The 11,331-nt window shown below is 34.7% G+C and overlaps 1 long non-coding RNA gene across 2 annotated transcripts in view; it reads right to left on the reverse strand.

The window, feature by feature from the left end:
• The window catches only part of LOC129921215 (uncharacterized), a 64,452-nt gene extending 58,330 nt beyond the window's left edge, over nt 1-6,122 (reverse strand). Inside the window, exons 1-2 of one of the 2 annotated variants that reach the window (XR_008773479.1) lie at nt 5,034-6,122; nt 4,733-4,987 (exon numbers count right to left, since the gene is read on the reverse strand). This is a non-coding gene — a long non-coding RNA (uncharacterized LOC129921215). The remainder of the gene's footprint in view (nt 1-4,732; nt 4,988-5,033) is intronic. The other variant, XR_008773478.1, reaches the window with a different exon arrangement.
• Nucleotides 6,123-11,331: the final 5,209 nt, after the last annotated feature.

The raw sequence follows: 11,331 nt of genomic DNA on the forward strand, positions 1-11,331 counted from the left end.
CTGAAAATCAAAATTTTTAAATTACACGGTGTAACACTCAAAATATACGCGGGCGGAGACCTATCAGGTTTTGTAGAGCTAGTCGCACTGAATACGAAACGGTATTTGAAAATCCCCTAACACCCCCAAAATCTGGAGTTACGGGCAAAAAACGGTTTTTGGGACCTTCACCCATTGAAAAAATTCTAGCTTCGACAATTTTTTACCCATTTTCGATTTTCTTACAGTTTCTGATAGAAGATAAATATACCTTTTTAACAATGTATAAAACATGTAACTCGGTTAAACCACTTAGAATTTATAAGATGTCAAAGTTCAAAAAATCAATTTTTTTTTGTCATTTGCCCAACTTCGGCATCAATTTAAAGTATATGTTTTCAAAACAACATGCTATTTAAAAAATATATTCTAAAACTATATCTATTTCCCAATTGATCGAGGTATTTTTTATGAAAATCACTTCAAAATTGGCTTAGAAAAAAAAATTTTCGATTTCAACCCAGATACAGAAATTCGAACTTTTAGGTATAGAACAAAAATGTTGTTTCGGCACGTAGTAGGATAAGTTGGGCGCCAGGTTTTGATGAAGTGTTTTTGTAGAGGAGCTCAATACAAACATTTTTTTCTTTGGGAGGGGGGTCTATCTCCCCCCGTTTAGGTGGGAGGGGCATTTTTCTAAAAAAAAATTATCAAAATAAAAAAAATTATTAAAAAACAACGGCAACACTTACAGTAATAAATGATACCATTTCCAAAAGGCAAAATTGTGCATTTGATTCTAATTTTTAAATCAATATAATATTGCCAATAGTTTTTGAAATAATCGATTTCAAAGTTAAAAATAGGGGAAAAAAATTTTTTAAAACTCATTTTATACTATTTTTGTCCAGACTGTGAATTTTAGTAAATAAATTACTTAGACAGAAAACTGCCTCAATTAATTCCTTATCGAACCGTGAAAACTATATGTTTCTATTTCTTCTAGTTTTTGGAAAAATTGAAAAATTATTTTATCAGATTTTTCTTTTTTCAAAATATTTTTTGTTTTTATTTGTTTTTATTTTTCAATTTTCTCAAAAACTAGAAGACATAGAAACATATAGTTTTCACTGTTAAACTTACAAAATTATTCAAACGAGTTGATTTTTTTCTGTTTTTTCACGCTTAGGATCGAATTAAACCCATGTTGGTCACATTAAAAGGCTGCCAGACCAATTTATTCTTATGCTACACATCGAGACCTTTCTCTGGATATGCATCACAACATTTTTCACATGACAGGTTTTCTTAAACAAGAAACAGAAACAGGACTTTTTTTTGCGCTGACACTTTTGGGAATATTATGTTACAAATTTCATCAAATAAAATATTATGCAAATTACTTTCGGTTAGGAATTAAATTTACAAAGTTACCCAACCAGGTTGACTTTTTTCATTTTTTTACACTTTGGGTCGAATTTAACCCATGTTGGTCACACTAAAATGCTGCCAGACTTAATGATTCTTGTCTAACTTTTCAAGGGCTTTCTTCTGATATATGTACGTCACAACATTCTTTAGATGACTTGACTTCTTTCATTTTTGTCACACCTTTGGGTCGAATTTAACCCATGTTGGTCGTACCAAAATGCTGCCAGACTTCACGATTTGTGCTTTACTCCCCAAGACCTTTCTAATGATATGCCTCACAACATTCTTTAGATGACTTGATTCATTATGTCGTTGGCTCTCGGTCTATTACAGTCTAAGCTCAATATTCTGGAACAGAGAGAAAAACAATTGGCAGTTGATATTGTTGGTGTGCCTAATGTGTGCAATTCTAATGCCAGAGATAAGGTCATCCACCTCTTCAACAACGGAGTGGGAGCTCATATACAACAAAACGACATCGAAACCTGTTTTGTAAAGCATTTAAAAGTAAATCAAAATGATTCATGTATCTCTCTGCTGCTGCTCATTCTTCGTCTTTTATTTAAAATTAAAGCTAATAATGTCTTTTTTTGAAAACCAGAGGTCTTCCAAGCCAAAAAATGGAAGTTAGGTCACGCAGTTTGTTTTAAGGTTAGGAGCGTTTTTCACTTATAACATTCCCCCAAGCTGGGGGGTGAAATATCAAGATGTGGCTTGGAAGACCTCTGGTTTTCAAAAAAAAGACATTATTAGCTTTAATTTGACAATAAATTCGCCTTTTAATTCGGTAAGTTGTAAGGGGCGCAGCGTATTATTTGAGACTTTTTCCTGAATTATTCGTAGCTTTGCATATACTTTGGGTCATTGTTAATAATCTATCAAGCTTTTTCCAAAACATCGTTTTATATTTAAATGCTAATAACTCTTATTTTTATTTTATAGTGAAAAAACTCCTTAACTCATCGACCAAAATACCAAAAAACATGACTTTATGAAAAAACTCACTTTCATCGCTTCTAACCTTAAAACGGGCTGCGTGACAAAACTGCCAGACTTTCACCCGGAAGAATTTGAATTTGAATTTTGATAGCTGACAATATCACCTTTAATTTGACACCAATATTGTCTTTTAACTCTATGAGATGCACAATGCACTTTACCACGCCAATCGTGCCAGGATGCGAACGGGAAGACCTGTGGTTTTCGTAACTACTAATAGCCCTCTTTCACTTCTCATTTGAAATTTTCTTTAGCTCGATGAGTTGAGCGTTTCTGCAGTGGCCGCCCGGCCTATATCGTTTCTATAAAATACCGTCACACCACTTGCTGCGTAAGATTCATTGCAATTAGCAGCAAAAGTAAAACCCGGAATGCAAAATTTTGAAATTTCATTTTCATAGATCCAGTCTATGAAAATGGTCTTGAGATGCGAGATAAGTAAAAAAGGTGTCAAAGCTTTTACGTAAGCTTCGAATATTTTGGTGCACTACTGATAAACCTAAATTCAATTCCATAAAAGGATGATCAATGCAAAAACAATTGGCTATACTATCACTAATACTACTTAAATTAAGATAATGAGGATCTGATAAAGAAGATTCAGCACATTTATTATCATATTAAATTTTAAGAAATTAAAATTAAATCATTCTTTATGAAATCCTCATAACTTTTTATCTTAATAATATTATCGCCTTCCTTTTTTCTGATAAGTATAGTTGAATTCCGTACCCATATGTATTTGCATTTTCCTTGGTTTTTAAGAATTTAGCATCTTTAAAAAGAGATCGCGTGAACGTAGTAAGACAATCATTGACATATTATAAGCGTGCTTTGTTTTTACTGTCACCAAATATATTTGCATGTAATTTGATTTTGTTTTCTCTCAGATTTTGCATCAACATATTTTTGCAATTGAGAGAAGTAAATTTCACACAAACAATGTTAGACGAAGAATGAGCAGCAGCAGACTAATAGCCCTCTTTCACTTCTCATTTGAAATTTTCTTTAACTCGATGAGTTGAGCGTTTCTGCAGTGGCCGCCCGCTCTAATATTATGTGTGAAGTTGCAAAACCGAATCTTCAGAGTGCTGATTTGATTTGCCTAAATTTTACTATATCTGAAGTTCATTATTTCTTTGTCGGAGTATACAGATTACATTCTTATGCAATCAAAGCTTTTGTAGATGAATTCTCTGGGTTTTTGAATGCTCACAATGATAAAAATATGCTTCTTGTAGCCGATTTTAATATGGATATTTTGACCAACAATTCTGATGTTGATTATTTTCTTGCTGTTAATTCCTCATTTGGCTTTATCTCTTTATTAGAAAAACCTACAAGAGGCTCATCTTGTTTGGATCATATTTTTTTAAGGCTTCATAAAAATAATGATGTGCGTTACTAATCGGGAGTTTTTGAATCAGACATAGCTGATCAAAGCTTAACAAGCATCCAATTTAATTGCAGTCAAAAAAGATTAAAACAAACACATGCAAGTACTTCTATCAAAACAAAATTTCCTTCCCTTAAAATAGCTTTGACTTGAGTTTTGGGATGAAGTTTATACTGCTAGTGACTCATCTTATGCTTTTGATTTGTTTCTCAAAAAACTTCAACAATTATTAATTTCTACCCATAGCCAAGTGGTAAATAATAGAAAAAAGTTAAACTGTCTTATGAATGTCTTATGATGAATAGTAGATAGTCTTCTAATTCCATTTTGTTTTGGCATTTGTAGTTATACTTTAGCAATATTTTTAAGCAAAATAATTTTATTTTAGTCCTAAACAAATGTTGACGTTTCTCATACTGATCTGTCGCTATAACACTCAAATCCGGTTATTTTCTTGCATATCATGCATCCATCCCAAGATTAAATTAAACAACATCAATCGAACTTTATCCAAATATTATCGCACTTGATTAGTGTACTAAAATTAACAAATTTATCGTATTGAAACCATTTCTTTTTAGATCAATATAGCGATCTGTGTAATTGGTTTAATTTTCTTTTTCGACAGTATAAAAATTTACTGAAATCCAAACTACATAAAGATTTATATAAAAGGGACAAAAGTCCTAATATTTAATAAATAATGCTGCAATTTGATTTCATTCTGTATTATGACGTCAAATTCAGATATGATAAAATAACTACTTTAATAACATTTTTTACGTTATTAAATCATAGATTCCATAAGAGTCTAAATATCTCTTCAAAATTTTAACAATATTTCACTTCAGGGTTTAAAGTTTAAACCGAATGCCTTCACATCTACCAAACAAAATGAATCATTTTTAAATATCCTACTTCACTCACCCAATTAGATAATCCGTTGATTTAAAGACTCAAAGAAATGATAAATCCACATGGTCATTTCATCTCTGGGATTGTATGGCTTTAATTATGTAACTTATAGAAAATTTGGGAAGAGTTTTCGTCAGCTGAATTTCAGTTTGCTTGATTACGAAATGTAAAAATTGCTTTTCTCAAGACATTTAATAATTGTAATGTTCTTGCAAAATCTCTTATATTTTGTTTCATTTATATTATTCGATTCCATTATCCTGAAATCTTATGGCCAGTAAAATTATAAAAATACAAAAATTTATCGTTATACTTTTCCATAGAATTGTATTATTAAATTGTAGTTCATATCCCACTTCTGAAGTTAGAAACGGTTAAAAGTTAAACAAACCTTCATGTTCCGCTTCGAAATATAATGGTTTATTGTTTATTGATTCAACTTATCCAAAATCAATCTTCTCTCCTTACGATTCTGTTTTTCAATAATTTTTTGATCTCCGATTTCAAAACAGGTTTTCTAGCAGCTACTCTTTTTTCTATAGTTCTGTTTTCAAAGTATTAGTTTTCCTCAAGTAGAACCGCTTGGTTTTATTCTTATAAATGGATGTATCTAACAGTACTCTCGAAACAAGAAAGAAAGTATTGCGTGACCAGGAGGAAAATTCTTGCTCTGGTGTTGGCAACAAAGCACTTCCATAAGTACATCTATGGACAGAAGTTCGCACAGATCATGGTGCACTAAATTGGCTTTTGAACTTAAAAAATCCAGAGGGTCAAGTAGCGAGATGGATCGAGATACTTCAGACATATCCACTGTCAAATTCAACATCGAAGAAGAAAGCTGCATTCAAACGCAGACGCATTATCTCGGCGCCCGTGCAAACAAGACTGCAAGCTTTTGCACACGACTAGAAGAGAAGGAAATTGTCGCTGTTAGACGAACGAGAGCTGATCCCACTTCCGGCTGAAGTGATAAAGAACTCAGGATGGCCCAACAGGAAGATTCGGACATCGAACCCATCCTTGCATGGAAGGAACATCAAGAGAAACCAGAATGGGCTGACATCTCCGACCGAAGTTGCACTCTCAAAGCATATTGGGCACAATGGGACTTGCTTCATGTGCAAGAAGGGCTACTCAGGCGTAAGTGGGAATCCGCAGATGGTAAATCCTATGTTATGCAGCTAGTCGTACCTCAGTCAACAGTTAATGATGTTCTCCGAGAGATGCACGATGGAACTTCTGGAGGCCATTTAGGCATCAACAAGACGCTGGAAAAGCTACGACAGCAATTCTACTGGTTACGTATGAGAGAAGACGTTGAAAAGTGGTGCCGAAAATGTGTTACTTGTGCCGCTAGCAGATGATCAGCTAGAAAAATCCAAAGCAAGATGCAGCAGTACAATGTGGGTACACCTTTCGAGAGGATTGCAATAGACGTGGCAGGTCCTTTTCCCAAAACCAAAAACGGAAACCGGTACATTCTTGTAGTGTAATGGAACTTCATTCCGACCAAGGAAGAAACTTCGAATCTAAAATCTTTCAAGAGATTTGCTCACTCCTTGGCATCAAGAAGACGAGAACAACACCGCTTCATCCACAATCTGATGGGATGGTTGACCGATTTAACAGGACACTTAAGGAACACCTGTCAAAAGTAGTCAATGATAATCAACGAGACTGGGATCGACATATTCCATCATTCTTGATGGCTTATAGAAGTGCAACACATAGTTCTACTGAACAAACACCATCGGATGTCCTATTTGGCTCAGCAATACGCCTGCCAAGTGAGATAAAATTTGGATGTGTTCCAAACGAGCCACATGAAATGGTTGAGTTCGTAGGTAATCTGAAAGAAACACTGGCTGACATTCACCAATGGACAAGGACAAATATAAAAGCGTCTAGTGACAGGATGAAAACAAGATATGACGCACGAGTGACAGCAACAGGGTTTCAAGAAGGAGAAATTATGTGGTTTTACAATCCCCACTGACAGAAGGGACTATCACCGAAGCTACAACAAAACTGGGAACGCCCTTACACAGTAATAACCAGAATCAATGACGTGGTTTACCGTATATGAAGAGGGGTAAGAGGTAAACTAAAGGTAGTTCATTGTGACCGTTTACATTGTTATAATGGTGAAAGAAGCAATGGAGTTGTTCGGGACGAACAATCCTAAGAGGGGGGCAATATAGCGATGAATTACTGAACTACTTTTAAGATAAATGTCTGAACACACTACGTACTACACCAAAGGTAGAAATGTGAACTCACCATTAATAACTAAGAATGAACCTACCCTCTGAACACACAGACACCGACCGGATACAGTTTAATTTTGAAAGTGAAAGAGTGCAGTACAAAGTGAAATAAAGTGATGGAAATTGTTAGTAGTAAATAAAGTGATTTAAACGTGTGTTTGTTTGAACGAATAATAAAAGTGAATTGAGTTGAAATAAAGTTTGTTCTTATTTGAATGGAAATATATGTGGAAATTAAAATAAACGATATAAGTTTTATTGTGAACCCGGAATAAAACATTACAATGCATACATATATTATTTTTTCTCCAAAATACAATGTTTTTTATACTTTTTTTTTTGCAAAAAAAAATTCACAAAATTTTAACGAGTGTATACTTTTTGAGATGGTTAAAGACAGTTTGACCTGTCAAATTCCAAATAATAGCTTGAAGTTGCTAAAATTTCATATATGTCGGTTTTGACAGATTAACTAAAGAATCGCGTTCATAAAACTTTCTAATTATGTTCGATTCTACGATTTCTAGCACGGGGGCCATTTTACCTTGGGGTGCCATTTTAGGCCACTTTCCCCTACATAAATCTTTGATGGACTTTGCATTTAAATTTTGTAAGTTTTCGATGTAGCGGGCTAGGTACGTATGTATATGTACCCAGTGTAAACTAAAATTAGCTCTAATTATTTAACTCGGTTTTTGTTGTACAAAACCGTACAAAACTCGTAAATAATTTTAGAATTTATTTCGTCGTTGTTGGGGTTTGGTTTTTTAAATTACAGATTGTTTAATTTGTTTAATTAGGTTTGTTTTACTTGTTAATAAATATTTACTTAATTTAGTGCTAGAATAGTTAGCAACAGAAATCAACTAACCACGCTTGTGGAGCTATTGGAAGCAAATTCCGAGGTTGCTATAGGCATTTGCGCAAAGCCGGTACTTAATAGAAAATGGGAGGAGATTTCAGTAAAACTGAACAGCCTACGACCACCAGAACGTGACTCGACCAAGTAGCAAAGTGTAAATTTACTGTTAAAATATGCAAAATCTCTTATATTTTGTTCCATTTATATTATTCGATTCCATTATCCTGAAATCTTATGGCCAGTTAAATTATAAAAAACAAAAATTTATCGTTATACTTTTCCATAGAATTGCATTATTAATAATTGTAGTTCAAATCCCACTTCTGAAGTTAGAAACGGTTAAAAGTTAAACAAACCTTCATGTTCCGCTTCGAAATATAATGGTTTATTGTTTATTGATTCAACTTATCCAAAATCAATATTCTCTCCTTACGATTCTGTTTTTCAATAATTTTTTGATCTCCGATTTCAAAACAGGTTTTCTAGCAGCTACTCTGTTTTCCTTAGTTCTGTTTTCAAGGTATTAGTTTTCCTCAAGTAGAACCGCTTGTGGTTTTATTCTTATAAATGGATGTATCTAACAGTACTCTCGAAACAAGAAAGAAACTATTGCGTGACCAGGAGGAAACTTCTTGCTCTGGTGTTGGCAACAAAGCACTTCCATAAGTACATCTATGGACAGAAGTTCGCACAGATCATGGTGCACTAAATTGGCTTTTGAACTTAAAAAATCCAGAGGGTCAAGTAGCGAGATGGATCGAGATACTTCAGACATATCACTGTCAAATTCAACATCGAAGAGGAAAGCTGCATTCAAACGCAGACGCATTATCTCGGCGCCCGTGCAAACAAGACTGCAAGCTTTTGCACACGACTAGAAGAGAAGGAAATTGTCGCTGTTAGACGAACTCAGGCGTAAGTGGGAATCCGCAGATGGTAAATCCTATGTAATGCAGCTAGTCGTACCTCAGTCAAAGGTTAATGATGTTCTCCGAGAGATGCACGATGGAACTTCTGGAGGCCATTTAGGCATCAACAAGACGCTGGAAAGCTACGACAGCAATTCTACTGGTTACGTATAAGAGAAGACGTTGAAAAGTGGTGCCGAAAATGTGATACTTGTGCCGCTAGCAAAGGATCAGCTAGAAAAATCCAAAGCAACGAGCAACAGGGTTTCAAGAAGGAGAAATTGTGTGGTTTTACAATCCCCACTGACAGAAGGGACTATCACCCAAGCTACAACAAAACTGAGAACGCCCTTACACAGTAATAACCAGAATCAATGACGTGGTTTACCGTATATGAAGAGGGGTAAGAGGTAAACTAAAGGTAGTTCATTGTGACCGTTTACATTGTTATAATGGTGAAAGAAGCAATGGAGTTGTTCGGGACGAACAATCCTAAGACGGGGAAAATGTAACGATGAATTACTGAACTACTTTTAAGATAAATGTCTGAACACACTACCTACTACACCAAAGGTAGAAATGTGAAATCACCATTAATAATTAAGAAAGTACCTACCCTCTGAACACATCCCTAAGGATCCTCGACTGCTGAATATCCCAAAATATCCCATTGGACTGGAAGTATGAAGCGCCCCTCCTGAGAAGCAAGGACAAGAACCTTCGAAGACATTCTCGAATCTCGAAATTCCGGTATAAAAGGGCAGCGTAGACACCGACCGGATACAGTTTAAAAGTGATGGAAATTGTTAGTAGTAAGTAAAGTGATTTAAACGTGTGTGAGCGAATAATAAAAGTAAATTGAGTTGAAATAAAGTGTGTTCTTATTTGAACGGAAATATAAGTGGAAATTAAAATAAACGATATAAGTTTTATTGTGAACCCGGAATAAAACATTACAATACATACAAAAATTCACAAAATTTTAACGAGTGTACTTTTTGAGATGGTTAGAGACAGTTTGACCTGTCAAATTTTAAATAATAGCTTGAAGTTGATAAAATTTCATATATGTCGGTTTTGCCAGATTAACTAAGGAATCGCGTTCATAAAACTTTCTAATTATGTTCGATTCTACGATTTCTAGCTCGGGGGCCATTTCACCTTGGGGTGCCATTTTATGCCACTTTCCCCTACATAAATCTTTGATTAAAATTTTTTAAGTTTTCGATATTGCTGGCTTGGTACGTATGTACACAGTGTAAACTGAAATTAGCTCTAATTATTTAACTCGGTTTTTGTTGTATTGTTGTACAAAAACGTACAAAACTCGTAGATAATTTTAGAATTTTTTTTTATTTTGATACAATTTTTAAAAATGTCCGGGCTGAGGAAACGTTTCCCTAGCCCGGTACTTTCAATTATCTATAACTTTCGTTGGAAGCTTGTACAAAATTCGAATTTGGTTGTACAAAACTGTACAAAACTTGTACAACATTTTTGCATATTTTTTTTTTTTTCATTTTGAGAAATGTCCGGGCTGGGGAAACGTTTCTCCAGTCCGGTGCTTTGAATTGGCTATAATTTTCGTTATAAGCTTGTACAAAACTCGGCTTTGGTTGTACAAAACTTGTACAAATCTTTTGGATACTTTTTTTTAATTTTTCGATGGGTCCGGGCTGGGGAAATGCACGTTGGTTGTTGAGCTGTTAGTGGCTGAGTTGCTACTTGTGACTGTTGTGCTATTGGCGGCTTGTTTGGCCTGGCTGATGTTGGCTGCTTATTCGGAGATTGCTGGGCTGTTGCTGTTGATGGCTTGTAGAAATCCGTGATTATTAGTTTTTTGGCTGCAGTTGCTCCTTTTCCGGATTTGCTAGGCCTCTTTTGCCTTGGCTGGGGAGATTCACCATCATTTTCCGAACTGGAAACAGAATCACAAGTACCCTCTTCTTCGCTGGCTGACTCATCTTGGCTGGTTTGCATCTCATCGTTGGCTGTGTCGATGAGCTCTCTCCTCTTTGGACTTCTTTGTTCTATTGTCTATATTACTTTTGCATACTTTTTTTTAATTTTTCGATGGGTCCGGGCTGGGGAAATGTCTGAACACACTACCTACTACACCAAAGGTAGAAATGTGAACTCACCATTAATAATTAAGAAAGTACCTACCCTCTGAACACATCCCTAAGGATCCTCGACTGCTGAATATCCATTAAAGGCTAAGTTTTATTGTGAACCGGGAATAAAACATTACAATACATACATATATTAACTTCTTTTTCCAAAATATGTACAATGTTTTTTACACTTTTTTTTGCAAAAAAAAAATTCACAAAATTTTAACGAGTGTACTTTTTGAGATGGTTAGAGACAGTTTGACCTGTCAAATTTCAAATAATAGCTTGAAGTTGCTAAAGATTAACTAAAGAATCGCGTTCATAAAACTTTCTAATTATGTTCGATTCTACGATTTCTAGCATGGGTGCCATTTTACTTTGGGGTGCCATTTTAGGCCACTTTCCCCTACATAAATCTTTGATGGACTTTGCGTTTAAATTTTGCAAGTTTTCGATA

Source organism: Episyrphus balteatus, chromosome 1 (genome assembly GCF_945859705.1).
Source record: "Episyrphus balteatus chromosome 1, idEpiBalt1.1, whole genome shotgun sequence".
NCBI classification, from domain to species: Eukaryota; Metazoa; Arthropoda; class Insecta; order Diptera; family Syrphidae; genus Episyrphus; species Episyrphus balteatus.